This window comes from Micropterus salmoides, unplaced genomic scaffold (assembly GCF_014851395.1).
Source record: "Micropterus salmoides isolate LMB-PRFRI ecotype aquatic unplaced genomic scaffold, ASM1485139v1 Ms_hic_scaffold_3, whole genome shotgun sequence".
In the NCBI taxonomy this organism is placed as follows: domain Eukaryota; kingdom Metazoa; phylum Chordata; class Actinopteri; order Centrarchiformes; family Centrarchidae; genus Micropterus; species Micropterus salmoides.
Genome location: NW_024042261.1, coordinates 1923565 through 1941414, shown reverse-complemented (window position 1 = coordinate 1941414; position 17850 = coordinate 1923565). Strand labels below are relative to the sequence as shown.

Below are 17850 nucleotides of genomic sequence, written 5' to 3'. Positions count from 1 at the left end.
AGCGACAGTTAAAGCAACAGATTAGTGAGTATGACATGTTTTTCTGATGGAATTAGTGCAGTGTAAATATACCGAGTAATCCCAGGCTTCATTAGCAACCTCCCTTTATTCATTTATTAATTACTTTACTTTTGCCAATGGATATCAATAACAACAAGGGGATTCACTGAATGACAGTAAATATAAACAAGAAATGATAAATGCTTTGAAAGGAGTAAGTTATCTATCATTTTTAAACACAAAAAGTGCTAACGAGAAGAGTCAGCAGAGGCATGAGAGGAGTCAATGAGTGACCACTAATTCAACCAAGGATAACATATGATGCTGGATTCTTCCTAATCTCCCCCGTCTCACACCACCAACTCTCTCTCTGTGCACTCTGTATTGTATTGACTGCACTTTGCACTCTGCATTTTGATGAAAAACTAGTGACAGGACACAGGAGCTCTTTTTTGTTGTTGTGTTGTTGGGGTGGGAGCATTTTGCCTTAATTAGTCTGGGACAGGAGAGAACTGATGAGGGACAATATACAACAAAAGTCCCTAGAAGGAACAGAGCCTGGCACATTGCTGACTACACCGTCTGCATCTTAAATGCCTAGGCCACCAGGATCCACAAGTGGGCTCTTTTTCAAACTAAAATTAAGGCTGACTGAGTTATAGAATTTCAGTGAGCTATACATAGGCTATATCTCCAAGTCAATAAAGTGTAGCTACCATTTTATTCTTTAGCAGAAGAGTGTAGAAACCTTCTTTGGAGCCTGGTTGTGATGAGAACATAGTTACAAGAGTCTAAACCCACAAAAGAACCCGGCTCTGCAACAGAGATATTAAATGATGTTTTCCAATCTGCTCTGTAATGGCTTTGTTGAATACAGTGCAGAAAAAAAACATTCTTCTTTATAAGGCATCCAGCTATATATGTCGGAGGTCACACGCCTCTGCAGCAAGTAGAGGTTAAGTATCTTGCTCAGAGACACATTGATGGCTGTATTGCAGTAGGAATCGAGCCCATGTCTCCCACACCATTGGGGTGCCGATGGTGCAGTGACTATTTTGCACTCGCTGTCTACTCCCCTCCTGGAGGTGTCATGGTTCTGACTGTTTTTTGGAACTGTATTACAATATCACCTTCAAAACAAAGCTATTTGCTGTTGTTTTTGGCTGTTTGTACTTGTGTCCTGTGCTTTTGCAACCTCTATGGATTGAATAAGCTCCTGGTGTAAACCTTCCTCCCACAGTACAAAAAATTATTGGAAACATCTGAAAAGTTTGCACTGCTTGCAATAATTAAAACAAAAGATATCACAGGTAACAGGAACCAGGAGAGATGGGATGTAACACTATAGAACTCACCCCCCCAACCCCCACAACAAAACAATACCATAATGTATTGAAGTTTCTGTAGGACCCCTCCTCCCTGCAGCTCTGGCTGACATGTCTTGGTTTGAAATCTCACGTTCATTATGCATCAATCAACAGTGGTCATCAATGGATGCTCTCATTGTTAATAAGTAACATTTTTTCTCTTTACTTGTAAATAAATTTTGGGATACGTAAGGGGAGAGGCAGCACTTGCATTACATTTCCTCCTTAATGTACTCGAGCCATTAGCTGTACCTACTTAACCTTTAAAGAGTCGCAGAGGGCTGAAGCCTATCCCAGCTGACACTGGGTGAGAGGCGTGGGCATTGCAAATCAGTTGTATTTCTGTGTAAATTGTTGGAGCCGATATGATGGTTCACTTTCTGTGTGCCAGATTTCCTAACAGTGTTGGATGTCATTTGTTTTGTTACTGCCCCACTTTCTGATTTGCACTAACAGGATGGGCATATTTCTACATCAAATTATTGCCTGGCACAGGTGTTGTTTGTTTACATTTGTCTTTTAGACATGTTTCCAGCTGGTTTGGTCCAGTCTGTCCTTGATTTTCATCCATTGTCAGTTTGTTGTTGACACAAGACAAGCAGGGCTTAGCATGTTTCTACAACACAGTGTGTCTTTAGATACTGGTCTGGTCTTATGCAAGTGGACTGTTTTTTGCTGCTGAGCTTTATTTACACTCAGTGGTCCAGTGTGTCCACACAAACAGCAGCTTGTCACAGCCAGAACATAGCCTGTGTTGAGTATGAATGTATTCAGGATACTGGCCCCCCTCCTGAGGAATACACTTCTACACAATGTACATCCAGTGTCCAATGCCAATATAGGTAGTAGTATGTGGTTTAATGGGAGGTCTGATTTTTACCCTGAAGATGAGAGTTTAGTGTTTTTTGTTGTTTTTTAAAAAAATGTGACTGCCATTTTTGTCATTATTTTGTTGCCTAACCTTAAAGAATGGCATGGCACCATCATGGTTTGGTATCTAATACCAAATGCTGTAGAAGATACTCATGCAGCTTAAAATATTGACATTGGTTATAATCTAAATTTTTCCAACAACAATCCAGAGTCTTTAAAATAAGCTTAAAGCCCCCCTCCTGCCGTTTTTGGTTAACGTTCGTTCTCAAACAGAGCACACGCTACCCACTACGTTTTATGGTGCGCTTACTTTACCATGGGGGTGTGGTGGGTTACCCAGAGGTAAAATGCGCAATAAATAGAATAAATAAATAAGTCCTTAGTGAAATAAATATGCAATAAATATAGGTTATTATATACAAGTGATTAGATAATACATGTGAAATGAATAAATGAAATGAAAGTATAAATGAATGCTTTTATGTTGAAAAGATCGCTTGTAAACATTGATATCATCCAATACAAGGGCATATTGTTATTGTGGCATTAGCCTATTGTGTTACTGTGAGTGTTACTACACCGTAGCCAATAGAATGTTTAGACCCCCGTCTCAGCCGTTTTGCCAGTTAGGGAGACCGGAAGTGACGCCAATGTAGCTGAATCATCGTAGCGGTACATTAATTATAAACTTTGTGTTAATATTTAATTCTGTGACTTATGACTGTAACCAATACAAAGAAATACTAGAGAGAGTCTAATTCGGAGGGCATGTTCAAGCTTATGTGCCGAACCATTGCACTGGTGAGTTTGTTTTGTTCTGCTAGCCTAAATGCTAATGTCCGCCATTGTGTGCCCATTGTTCTCAATGTAAACAGCGCTTGTAACCGTGGCTGCTGCTAACTCGAAGCTAACGGCTAAAGTGTATTATCCTTGTTAACTTACTAAAATGTCTTTAACGATAAAACGGAATATTTTTATTGTGTTCCGGACTACTACCAGTGGTGAGTGGAGTAGCTCCGTCAAGTTGTATGTTTTGAAACGGTGTTTTATGTCGAGTTTGAAATTGCTGTATTAACCGTTGTGGCCTTACGGCCCAGTCCCTAGGACCCCGCTTAACAGCCGTTAGTGGCTGTTGAGACATTTAATACTAGTGAATGCTATTGAGGTTGGATTTTCATACATTTCATTCATTCATTCAGGGCTGTTAAGTGTATTTTGAATGTACATCTGTGTATTTGTTACATCTTTGTATTGTTATTTTGCACCTTAGTGATAACTATGTATTATGGTTATGCACTTTATTTCAAAATGATAGTTGATATATTGAGAAATTTAATATGTTGTACAACTGAACTAGAAACATGATACTGTGATTTAGTGATATTGAGTTTATTGATAACAGCCTTAGCCTATGACAATGTCAACAGTGTTAGCTCTAAGGTTGACCTGTTCCGTATAGGTCAGGTTTTTTTGGGAGATTGCGGTCTGGTGGAGTCTAGACTGGCGGTGGAAATCCTCAGAGAACTTGGAGAACTTGGAGAAACTGTTCCAGTACTGGATGGCGAGCCAACCCCCACTTGATAAAGAGCCCGGTTGTAGCCAGAAGGTTGCAGTCTAGAGACCTTACGCCGGAGAACCTTGATCTATTACCCCTTGGCCCAAGGGGTCAGGTAGAACCTTGTGCACATTTGCTTTCCTTGGAAGAGGACCATTACCTTGCGCATTGATCCACTATCAGTGACTGTGAACTTTATTCTATTTTATTTTGAGTGCACTCGCAATCTTTTTATTATTTTGATACTTTTTAATTTTCTACTTTTATATATAAATATATATAAAATATATACAAATTTGGTAGTTATCCCCTTATAGACGTGGCCAGCCACTGAGTAGTTGGTTACAGGTGCCTCCGCCAATGCATTGGTAAAACGGCCATCAGTAAAATGCTTGTTGCAGACTGTATATAAGACGGTGCCAGGTGAAAGTGTGACGCATTTTCTGTCATCTGTCCTCCAACACCGCACACACAAATGCCATAATGAAAATGAACAGCACACTAAACCAAGATGAGGAAACTAAAAAATAAAATGAAGACCCTATGTTAGCTAACTTTATGATCTCACCTCCACCTTGAGGTGAGATTCTGCCAAGATTCTGCCAAGATGAGGAAACTAAAAAATAAAATGAAGACCCTATGTTAGCTAACTTTCTGATCTCACCTCCACCTTGAGGTGAGATTCTGCCAAGGGGGGTTTTTCCTCCCCTGGAGGTGGCTTTGATATACAGACTAGAGACATTCCTTGGTACTTGGGTAAGGACCTGCATAGACTCAATCAGACATGCATCGCTTAAGGATTGTGTATTCAAGAACTATCCAAAACACTCGTCGTAAAGGTGTCACTGAAGACACTCTGCAGGACAGCAAAAGGGCCAACCCTTTCCAACCACAAATTACCGTTTAACATCAAAAGTACCATGCAGCCCTATCTCACCCTGATTCCTTTCCCACAGAATGATTGGAGCCATAAAACACCACTCTCTTCTTTCTCTAGCTGATGTGAACATGATAAGCCACAGGAATGTGAAAAGAGGGGCAAGATACCGAGCCCAATTCGGGGCTCGGTATCTTGGTTCCGCATGTGTGTGAATGGTGAATGCAGATGTAGTGTAAAAGCGTTTTGAGTGGTCGAAAAGACTAGAAAGGCGCTATACAAGTACAGAGCATCTACTAACAAGTCATGGTTTTGTGAGCTAAGAGAATGTTTCATTATAAACTGTGTTGTTCTGCTTAAATAATAGTCCTTGTTAAGTTAGTAGTGGCGTTTGCCTCTTAGTTTAGTAGTAATTACCCTGTTGTTATCCTTTAGTGATGTTTGAAAACTAGAGAATCATTATTAAGTAATCTTTAAGAGTTTCCTAATTTCCTTTTGTTTTTTTTCTCTCTATTAATCACTGTCTGTTTAGTTTAACTAATGCTTTAGCTAAATGTTTCCGTATATAATTTCTTATTAAAACGTGCATCCGCATGTTCCTCTTGTGTATAATCCGCTTCCCAGTTCCGAGTTTGAGTAGTGAGTTTAAAAGTTGAATATCCACTGTCTGTTCATAGAACCAGAGCTCCACCAAGAGGACAGAAAAGGTATAACACCCAAGGGTTAGAATTTTTCTCAACATCAGAAGAAGTGTCGAATATCTCTCACAATTTAACTGTATAACTTAAAACTTCGAGACCCATAAGTTACTCCCCCAGTGAAACCCCACTCCAAAATGACGTCACAACATCCCAAAAAGAGGACAGATAAAAGACCCAGTCATCCTTTGTCTCACTCTCTTCTTGTAATTCCAGAAAGTTCTTTCAATCCTCATCTCGGGTTGAACTAAGCCACTGCTCCAACGACAGAGGTGGAGTGTGTTCCACTGAGCTGTAGCGACACCAACTGAACTCAGAGCGCCAAGCCAGGGTGGACAGCCCGTCACTGCGAGCGTCTTTTCCACCACTCCAGTCAGTCAAGGACTCTGTACAAATCCATCGGTTAAAAGCTGCTCGAGGAGTCGGGTCGCGTGCCAAGCACCCGAAGGCTTGATCACCACACGAGCTCAGCCGACTGTGAAACTTGACCACAGAGGCCGAAAACGACAAAAGTAAGGCTTAAACAAACTACATTCTGTGACTGGTTGGTGTCCTATAGTTGGTCCTAACCTTTAGTTTAGAAATCCCTGGTTTATTTAAACTCCATTTGCAACATCACTCACAATCTTTCGTTCCCTCACTCCCTTAGAATTGCTCTCCATCCACAACACCAAACTGAAATTCCATTGAGCCTATTATCCTGATTTTGGTCTTACTCCATATTCTGTTCATTACATCCTGGTTTGTTCCATGTTCGACTGTTATTGTTGTAATATTCCCATATTTACTCACTGTTGTATTCCCTTTAGTTAGTCAATAAATTTCACCTTGATTATAGTGATTTGTGTGTGTGTACTGTTTAGCGTCCTCGGTCCCTGTACAAAGGATTCGTCCTCAGATTTGAGACTGACTAATTGAAACGATTGCTTAATTATTAAGCTATACTTAAGGTCCCTAAAACCTTGAGCGGACAGCAAATCTTTAGGTGGAGCCCCTGGAAACAAGAGTATTGAATTAAAATTTCTAATATTAATATTCATAATTTATTAACAGTAGCCCACGTAGGTATGCTACAAAATATATGATAAATTGGTTAGCTCACAACGATGTTTATCAGTTTGATGCTCTGGCTTAACGAGGCGTGACGGCGTGACAGTTTTTTAAGGAGGCATGACAGTGCCCCTGCGCAAGCTTGGAGAATGACGTATGACTTATGGAATTACTATAGTCATACGTCACCACCCTGTTTTAACAACTAAGCAACTTTTTTAGCTAACACTGATGCTTAAAAAATATTTGGCAAACTAAGAGGGTAATCAACATTGTAAGGAAATATTAAATATCATAGAAATGTTAAAATACATGGAACATGGAAACCTGGCACAGATCCATTCTCATTATACCTTTGTGAAGATACAAAAAAAACACCTACAGAAGGGTAACGTTAAAGTGTAATAGTCAGGCAACACAATTGACTCAGTGACACCATCACATCTAATGAAGTTAACAAGTTAACTTAGGTTCAGGAGCAGGGCCACGCCTCAACCACACCTCTAATCACCTGTCAAGCCAACTTATACCTGGTCAACCCATCCTGTCCAGTTTGTCTCAGTTTTCTCGACAACAGGTTGTGCTTCATCCTTAATTGCATGCTTAAATCTAAAAAAGGCTCATCATGGATTCCAAACTGCAGCTTAATAAGTCCGATTCGGGTGAACATTTATTTGAAAACAACTCTCCTCAAGCAATCATTTTCAAGCAGCAGTCCGACGACAGCCAAACTTCCAGGCAGAGCCGTTTGTGCTCCGTGGTGCACGTACCTTGGCTTCCAACCCTGGATCAATCTTGAAGAACTATGGTCGTCATCGACATAGCTGCAGTTCTTGGCCCATGCACAGTTCCTAGCAATTCACCACGGCACACTGTACTAATGTAATGAAATAATATTTTAAGAGACCCAACAATTCTCATCATTAGCGAGCACTCTGTGACAGAAAAAATTACAAAAGAAAGCCGGCTCCGTTCTGTTTGAGGTAGAAACCTTAAACAGAATGTAGTTTTAGGGTAAGACAGCTATCTGCCTTGACCGGTTGTGGGTGATGGCATACGCATAATCCTTCAAGGGAAATCCTTCCTGTCCAACGTTCTCACCAAAGCAGCAGCCGTCCACACCAGGGGAGTTGCCAGGCTCTTGAAACATTGGGGACTTAGCCCAGCCCCGAAATCAACTGACTCATTTGCTGTTGCTACTTTGTTATGCCATTTGTGAAACTGAACCTTGTCTTTCCATTTCTCCTATAAATCATTAAGCTACTTTTAATTACTAACTATCATAGGCTACATTTATTATGATTAATACAATTACTACTGATAATAATTAACTAATATTAATAATTAACTGGGGAGGGGTTTGGGGGTCCTCCCCCTAAAAAATGTGCCCTTGAAACACTTATTTCCTGCATTCTGATGAATTTTTCTGCACCAATTTATTGAGGAAATGCCTTTATTTATATAAAGCAGGGATCAACGTTAAACTGTTTTGCAACTGTCCCCATCAGGCCAGCAGCAAATGCTTGAGCAGTTCAACTCCATATATCAGCTACCAAGTAGAAACTATTTCATGTACACAAAGATCCCCAAAATCTACACTGAAACTAGAGACCTCATTACCCAGCATCTCAGAGAGAAGCCATTTTATGCCTGCACAACTGATCTATGGACAAGCAGAACTGCGGAAACCTTCACGTCTACTACTATGCAGTACATAACCAAGTCTGCTGGTGTTTAGGCTGTAGCAACCTGAACACAGAACACACCTGTAAGAATTTCAAGAACGCCAGGCATCACAACAGACAATGCCTCAAACAACCAGAAGGCCTTTAAAGATGAATACATATGGATCCCATGTTTTGGTGACAATTTGTACCTTGCAGTCAACAAAGCCATCAATGTTGACAAGGTATCTGTAGCGCTGTTGACTGTTTGTCATTAATACATGGCTACACGCCACTGTTATTATTATCACTGTTATTAGTGATGTTGAGATGTTTTTATTAAAGGAGTGAATGTTGAAAATCTTGTTTTTTTTTACCATTTTTACTGTGAATTTTGTAAATGAGAATTTCATTGGTATCTGTGTTGACTACTAAATTTAATGACATCTCTACTCAACACATTGACTAAATACATCAGTTCCAGCTACACCACCAAGGCCTCGTCCAGATGCTTACCGCATCGGCACAGCTTCTACTGTATCTATATCTATACGATAAATGTCAAAAGCTGCAAAATGACACAAAAGGCAAACATGAACAATCCATCTATAATGATTCTGAGGTCATATTAACAGGGTTTTCTTGCCGTTCGGGTTAAGGGCAGTGGTCGGCAATAGGAGGCCTGTGGGCCAGCACCGGCCCCTTTGAAAGCAGAAATATATAAAATAAATACATTGATAGCTGCTGGTGCTGAAATAGATTTGTTATGACAGATTTGGTTACTCACATAATAACTTCCTCTTAAGTGATTGTGACTCCAAAATACTTTACTTTGAAAAGTTCTGAAGGACATTCAAAAGAGTCTCTGGCCTGCTTGACGCACCTCTGAAAAAGCCGTCATTAAACCTGTGATTGGATTCTTCTGAATTTTCTCAGGGAAATGAAAATAAGCGTCCATTGGTTTATGAATGCGGATGAAACGACGGAACGCACACACACATTTTTGCACATGCTTTATTGTGAGCAATCTAATGGTTGTAGTTCCTCCCCAGTAGAATGATCTTTGGGTGTTGTTTATTTATTATCTGCTCTAGCTTTTCCAACTATTTGTTTAGAGATATGATGAAAATAATGGCCCAAGATGATGTGAAATTACATATTTTTCATTGGAAACATAAAATTTTCTTGGGGGAGGACCCTCAACCCCCCCCCCCCCAGTCATGGAGTTCCACAAGGATCTGTCCTTGGACCAATCCTCTTCACTTTATATATGCTTCCTTTAGGCAATATTATCAGGAAATATTCCATAAGCTTTCATTGTTATGCAGATGATACTCAATCAAACCAGATGAAACTCATCAGTTAGCTGAACTTCAAATGTGCCTTCAGGATGTTAACACCTGGATGACCTGTAATTTTCTAATGTTAAACTCAGATAAAACTGAAGTTATTGTTCTGGGGCCTAAGCACCTCTGTGACGCATTATCTAAAGATAACGTTAATAAAGTTTCCCTTGATGGCATCGTCCTGGCCTCTAGCACCACTGTGAGGAATCTTGGAGTTATCTTTGATCAGGACATGTCGTTTAAGTCTCACATTAAGCTAATTTCAAGGACCGCCTTTTGTCACCTATGTAATATTACGAAAATCAGGAACATCCTGTCTAAAAATGATGCAGAAAAACTAGTCCATGCATTTGTTACTTCTAGGCTGGATTACTGCAATTCCTTATTATCAGGCTGCTCGAAAAAGTCCATTAAGGCTCTTCAGCTGATTCAGAATGCTGCAGCACGTGTTCTGACAGGAACCAGGAAAAGAGATCGTATTTCTCCTGTTTTAGCTTCTCTGCATTGGCTTCCAGTAAAATCCAGAATAGAATTTAAAATCATTCTTCTTACCTACAAAGCTCTTAATGGTCAGGCACCATCTTATCTTAAAGAGCTCATAGTACCTTACTACCCCACCACACTGCGCTCCTAGAATGCAGGGTTACTTGTGGTTCCTAGAGTCTCCAAAAGTAGACTAGGAGCCAGAGCATTCAGCTATCAAGCTCCTCTCCTGTGGAACCAGGTTCCAGTTTGGGTTCAGGAGGCAGACACCATCTCCACATTTAAGAGTAGGCTTAAGACTTTCCTCTTTGATAAAGCTTATAGTTAGGGCTGGCTCAGGTGAGTCCTGAACCATCCCTTAGTTATGCTGCTATAGGCCTAGACTGCCGGGGGATTTCCCATGATGCACTGAGCTCCTCTCTCCTCTACTTTCTCTCCCTCTGTGTGCAACCTCATCCCATTATTGCATGTTACTAACACAACTTCTCCCCTTTCTGGTAGTCTTGTGCTTTCTCGTCCCTCTCCTCTCTCCTCCTATGACTTCCTGCAGGTGTTTCTGGAGCTGTGGAGTCTGGATCTGTGGTTGCGGGTCACCTGCTGCTCCCGTGTTCCTGCTCGACGCCCTCTGCTACAACGACTATTGTTACTAGTCCTATTGTTATTATTGTTATTATAATCAATAACATTACGATTGTTATTATTAACACTACTATAAATATCTGTACCATTTTTCATTTAGTCTATAGCAACATCACCTTTACTGTCTGTACCTCTGTGTGTGTATATTGTGTAGGCTGCCCCCCCCCCTTCCATCCCTCTCTTTTCTTTTTCTCTCTGTTCCTCTCTTGCCCTCCCCCTGCTGAGACATCATGTGTTGGGGTTTTATATTCAGACATACTACGTGCTAGGGTTAATCAAGATTAGTTGAATATTTTACCTCGATTATGATTATTGAATGATAATTTTGTTTTTGAATGTTATTTTTTTCACTGACAAGGTTTCTACTGTAAATATGATCTAGTATTAACACTGAGTTTATTTATTCACAGATTTCACAAATCCATTATCTAAATGTTAATAAATAAGGTAATGTGCACATTACAGAGACATGATTCCCCTATATTCGGCGCATCGCCGCTGCTGAATTATGACCACTGCTACTAAACTTTAACTCAGTTATTTAATATAAATGCGGAACAAGTTATTTTCACCCACAGACTGTGTCCGCACGGTAACACGCTTTGCTACCTTCCTCCCGATGGTTCGAATTATGGGGGGGCTTGGAACCCCCAAAAGAGGCAAAAACAACAGTTCAGGGGGAACTTCTTACCTGTCATTGTAAATATTTCTTTTTTTTTTTTTTTTCTTTTTTTTTTAAACCTGTCCTGCCCAGCAGCCTGGTATAGAGTATAATGATCTGGATACCATATTGTGCCAGACAGATTTTACTTTAACAAGAGAGTATTAAAATACTCCTTTGTCTGTTTTATTATTTATTTAATTATGTATTGATTTGTCACCGGGCCGGACAGGGGGGCAGACACGGGGATGGGGGGGGCACAAACAGACAGCACAGAGAAAGGACAACACCTGCAAGAGAAGGGGGAAAGGGGGATGGAGGGTGGGGACAACAGGGAAAAGCTGTGGGAAACACCAATTGCAGAAAGCAACGAAACCTGCAATAGAACAGAGAGGGGGGCTTGGGGAGGAGAAAAACAACAACAAACAAACACAAACAAAAAAAACAATAAAAATAATAATAATAGGAAAAGACAACCAGCCGAACAGCAGTAATGAACAGCTGACATAATAATGACATATTAAGACAACTAAGAGAACAATGAAAACAAGAAACAGTCACACACACTAAATAAGCAACACAACACAGCCACGAGAGCTGGAATAATAATTTATTTAAATAAGTAACTGAAAGAAAGGCATCAGGAATAGTTCTACCAGGGACAACCTAAGTTTGTTTGTGTCTGTGTGTGTCTGTGTGCGTGTGGGTGAATGTGTCTGTATGTGTGTGTGTGTACATGTGTGTGCGCATAAGCCTGTTAAAGAATGTAGTTGTTAGTGAGAGTGGGACGCCACGACTGTAACAGGCAGGCAAGAACCCCAGTAGCCAATAGGGGTGGAAGAAAGAAAAAGAATAAATCAAATCAAAAAAAAACAAAGACTCCCAGATGCACCGCGATGCAAACGCAGAAGACCCCGACCCAAATGGCAGTTGACAACGTAATGCCGACGGAACGCAAAAGAGGAAGAGCAGCGCCCGGACCGACCGCGGCGCGGACACAACATAGACCAGTGGCACCCCACCGCCGCGCAGCAAACAACCACAATGCCCAAATGCCACGCAATCATCAACACCAATGCACAAGTGACGAGCCCAACGCGCACATTGCGCGAGCACGGCGACACCCATGCCCAGCAGCCCCCCGCGAATCCCGCGTGCGAGGTCGGGCAAATGAGAGAGAGCAAATGGAACAACACGACAGCGAAAGCCAGCGGAGAGAAACACCAGCAGCAAGTCCCAGCCCGGCAGCACAGGTCACCGTGCACCCGCCAATAAAAGTCCACCGTCCCCCCAACCGCCAGAAAAAACTAAGGCCGCCGGCGCCAGCCGACATCCCCCATGCCCAGCGCGCCCCCCGGCCGCCATGCAACACCAGCCAAACCAGCAACGAGGCAAAATCAACTAGCTCAGCTGCATGCCACCAACAACCCACCCACCCATCAAGGGCCGAGAACTCCAGGCACAAACCCAGAACAAACCGGAGCACAGCCCTGCCCCGCACCCACACTGCACATCCCGAAAACTAACTATATACCTCAGTATCCAGAGGGGTCCAACAACTGGCCGACAGAGAAATGGGCAAGCACGGATCCGAGGCCAACGAAGCAAAACAGGAACGCAAACAGGTCCCTCCAAGCCAACGAGGAGATGCCTCCCCCGGACTCCAATGCACAAACTAAACGCCCAGCAGCCATCCAGAGACCCTGCCCAGGGAAAAAGTATAATGCATCAAGATGCATCGACAATCGCCCCACAATCCCACCGCAGCCCACCAAACTGCAATTGGATCAACCCGCGCAGAGACCCCCACCCCCAGAAGCCAGGACATCCGGCGACCCCCCAAAGCGCAAAGGACCCCAGACCGCATGTCCAGGGGGAAGCTGTACCCCGCCCCAAGGAAGAACAGCAGAAAGCCGTGCCGGGAAGCTCGCTACCGCCAGGGAGCGATAACGCGGGAGAACCAGGCCAACGGTCCCCCAGCCCAGCCAGAGGCATCCCTCCCTACAGTGCAGGCAGTGACAGCAGCCGAGGCCGATCTCATCCCCGGACAGGGGCCCAGCCCCACCCAGTCAAGCACCCCCAAGGAGGAGCACCAAAACCTACCCCGACAACACCGGTCATGCGCCCCAGAGACTCCCGAATGCCCCCACCGTGAGAGAGCTGGCAGGGGGAAGCAGCGGGAGCCTCACCTCTGCCGAAGAGGGCCCAGGCGAGGAGAGGAGACAACGGGCCCCCAGGCCCAGGGACACACCACCCGCCCAGAAATGAGCAAAGGCCACAAGCCCGAGTCCGCAGAACCCTAGGCCAAGGGCGGGCCCCCACGCCAGGGGAGCCCCGACCCCCCCCAGCCCACCCCAGATCAGGCAAGGCCATCACCAACCCCACAGCACCCCCAACGCCCGGGGCTCCAGGGGTAGGACACGAGGCCAATGAGAATCTCTCCCACTCCTTCAACCCCTCTGCCTGCCTCTGTAAATGTATTGTTTTGTGTTGGATGCATGTCATGGATTGTGAAGTGTTGTATGGTGGAGTAAAGATAAGGTGTGTGGTAACTAAGGTGCAACTAAAATTGGAGGGTAGTTGTGACACAGGCACCCCACAACTGTCAGGTAGTGGAGCCTCCCATCGTGCCCCTCCCACCCCCCAAGCCCTCTGTGTCTAATGTGTAATTAAAATTGAGGGGCAGGCAGTGAGGGAGGAAGAAGTGCGAGGCCGCAATAAAGCAGCCCCACCCCCCAAACGCCCTGCAGGCTGCCCGCCCCCCAGGATCCTAAGGGTGTATGTTGTGAGACATGACCAAAGGGGGAAAGGTGAAGGAGGTCATAGGGAGGCTAGAAGACCAGATTCCTGACTGGCCCCATCATTTATTCAGTCCCGTCCCCCAACCCCTAAGCAGGAGGACGCCAGGTCCCTCCAGCCCAGGGCTTATAGCAAGAGCCCCTCTAGCACCGGCAGCACCCCAGAGTCAGCGACAACCCCGCCCATCCCCAGGACGGGCCCAGGGGGGCCCAACCCCCCCAGCGCGCAGACCTGCCCCAGACCCAGAGGCTCCAAAGCCCCGTGCCTCAGGCCCCCACACACTCCCGAGGCAGGTCAGTGCAGCCCCAACCCAAAGTCCAACAATCCCCCGTCCTCGCCGGGGCCCCTCCGGCAGCCCCACTGCCAACCCCCCACCTCACCGCTCCCCCACAATCAGCAGCACTCCGAGCACCACCAGCCCCCCCTATTTAAATATTTCAATATATTTCCCATACTCATGTCTTATTTTCAAGAATCTTGAAATACGATTTCTGACATCCCTAAAATGGACCGTACCATTTCCTAACCTTGACGTTAGTTGAACGTCTTGTCTACCCACATCACTCACAGCCGCAGCTGCAGGTTAATGTCAGTAGTTAGCTATCTAGCTTTTTTAATACAATTAACTTTCCTACCTTCAGAGTTTTGTTATTAGCATTTATTTTACTTTAAATGAGTAATGTGATGTTAGTTAACTGATAGCCCACCCTGTGATTTCATATGTAATACATCATTATTATTAATAATTATGTATATAATATTATAAAATAATAAACATATTATTATATATTCATATTTCAAGTATTTTGTGAGTCTTTGTACAATAAGCATGATATTTGTTTTCACTCTGGAATTCAGGAGTTTTACCTGACGAGGTAAATGTTAAAATCCAGGTTTGTTATTTCAAATTTTATCAATATAGCCCCAATTCATAAGAAAAGTCATCTCATTGCACTTTTTATATAGAGCAGGTCTAGACAGTACCAACTCTGTTTAATATTATTTACAGAGACCCAAAAATTCCCAATTCCCCAACAGTGTATAACAACTGCTCTATTGAACGCAGATTACATTTCCTTCACAATCAACATGAGTGAGATAATGGTGTAATAAATTTGATCTATCATGATCTACAGACTGCACACATTAGTTAAATAGCCTAAGTAAGGATATTGTAAGCATTGTAAGATTTTAGTTTACTGAAGCCCGCGCCTGTGCTCTACTGGGTTTTCTTTTTGACCTGGAAAAAAGTTGACCCCCCCGTTTTTCACTGTATAATTCGCACCCTGTTCCTCTCCTCATTCATCAAAATCTATGTGACCAGTGCTGTTATAAGAGCAGCAGGAGTTAGGTCTTTTAAATGCAGTGCAATGTGTTTGCGTAGCGAGTGAGTGGACGAGCCAATGAGAGAGAGAGAACAGCAGAAAGTGATACTGAAAGCGAACGAGTAATAAGCTGTCAGTCTGGCAGTAAATGTACAGTGTAGGTCACAATGTGTCCGTTATTAAAAGTCTGTCTGTTGTTTCCACAACTGCTGGAAAGTGAAGTCAGTTAGTGCTAACTAACATCTCCCTGTGCTTCAGACCGGAGGGTCTGAAAGGCTGAGCAGGACTGGACGAGGCAGAGTCACGTGACTACACACACAGTGTTTCAAGGGGAAAGTACATGAACACACACATTATTTTCAGGATTAAAAAAACGAAATAACCTACATGGGGAAATTACGTCTGTTAGATGCTCTGAATTTCGGTTTGGATTACTTTTCAATTAATTGTCCAGCCCCACTACATGCATAAAAAAAAATTGCTTCACCTCCACTGCTACAACTCAATCCTAACACTGGGGAAAGACTGTGGTCATTGTGAGTGCAGTTCAGCAGTGACACATAGTGCCTTTTGAACTTGCCTAGTTTTCGTTCTATTTTTAGTAACCTGTAATTTGACTTTTCAGCCAACTACCCTTCCTCCTCTGTCTCTCACTCTTTCTTTCTCCTGATTATCAGTTGGCATCTCTTATTACGTGTGTCCTGCTACCAGTGTTTAAGTGGACTTGCCATTTGGCAGTGGTTTTCTTCAAGGATAAATCCTCCCACAGATTGTCTAGCTATCAGTTACTATATGTACGATGAATTTCAGGAGTTATTTTGTTAAAGAAGCATTTCATTCATTAATAATTACCTACACAACCCCTGGAGCTAGGGAACCATTTTGTTGCTTTCATTCCATGGTGGAATAAAAGGTGTATGAATAATTCTGGTTTACTACAACTTATTTGTGGTCAACACTGTACTAAAAACTGATGATATAAACTGATATTTACAACAACTTGTGAACTAATTTTAGCTTTTGCCTTCATTTTCTCTTTAATATAAGTTTGGCAAGCCTGGAGATTTGTTTCCAATCTGTCTGATCATACAATATCTCATGTTTCTTGACCTGTTGGACTTTGCTGTAGTGATGTCAATGTCTTCCCAGATCTCAGAAACTAACTTGGTGATACCGATGTTCTTATTACACTATGAGTTGCAACCTTCACTAAAATCACAGCTAGCATCCATGAAGATATTGTGTCTTTATAGCCCCCAGCCACCTTACAATTGTTACTACAAAAACTTACAATGACACACAATGATCTTTACTATAATTACTCCAACCCATTCATTATTACATTGATAGTTATACATCAAAACCTCATGTTGTAACTTCTGTCTGTCTGTCTGGACCTATTTGCACATTAACTGTGCATGCTAAGGTTGCATGATATATTGTTTCAGCATCAACATCGCCATGTGCACATGTGCAGCAGCCTCATTCCAGGATGCACAATGTCACGTAAGTAAGATAACAAATAAGTAGGGCAAATTAGCTTAAACAAACTTCGTTGCTGCTTGATACAAAAGGAAAACTCACAATGTTCTTATTTACCATGACTAATCTAAACGACCATCTGAAATTATATAATTTAGTCAGATTTAAGGGTTCTTACACAGATCAGTTCCCAGTGTGCTTTGGTGAAGAGATGCACTTCATCAATTTATCCAACAACCATAGCAGGCTCCTCTGATAAACTGATCATGTGCACCGCTTCATCAGAGCACATAGTGAACTGATGGCTGTGCATGCAGAGTCTGCTCATTGCCTGCCTGTCCACAGATATTTTCACCTGGAAGCAGTTGCGCAAGGTGGCTTTTGAATCAGCGGCACTTCGTCCGGGTGCTGGTTGAGAGTTAAAAAGTCACTGTCACAGGATGTCTTCGCCCTAATGTAAGATACCCACACAGCACACACACACAACTTGCAGTATCTAGTATCCATCTATCTGCAGATCTTGCTTGAATATAGATAAATCTGTTTGTTGTTTGAGTTTGAGAGTGCACATTGTATGTATCTGGATCATTTTCTTGTATTTTTTCATATCTCAATACTCAATAGATATCGTAGAAAAAAGAAAACACCCTAACTAAAATGACTGTTTTTATCAATGGCGTTTGGTGGCTTCAACGAGAGTGTGATAGTGATTGTTTCTGATTAAACACGAAGGATGTTACTCAGAGTTAGCTGCTTGGCCTACTTGCTGGTTTTCAGGGATCTGCTGCGTGTCTGCTCTGAGCAGGACACGCAGGGAGACAGCTGCTGCTGTCGGTAGCTTTAGTGGCCAAGTCCAGAGAATAGAGAGAGAGCAGAAGTTGCGTTGGGGTTTTGTTGATCAGGTGACATCATGGGTCACAGGTCAATGATCAATCATAGCTGAAACCTACCAAGGTGTGACCTCCTGCAGGATTGTGGGAAACGGAATTCAGTGGCTCAGAGGTTTAGAACAAATTCATCTGTGAATATCC

The 17850-nt window shown here is 42.8% G+C and overlaps 1 protein-coding gene across 2 annotated transcripts in view; it reads right to left on the bottom strand.

The window, feature by feature from the left end:
- Positions 1-17850, bottom strand: part of minar1 (membrane integral NOTCH2 associated receptor 1) — a 63420-nt gene that overhangs the window by 4285 nt on the left and 41285 nt on the right. The window lies entirely within an intron of this gene.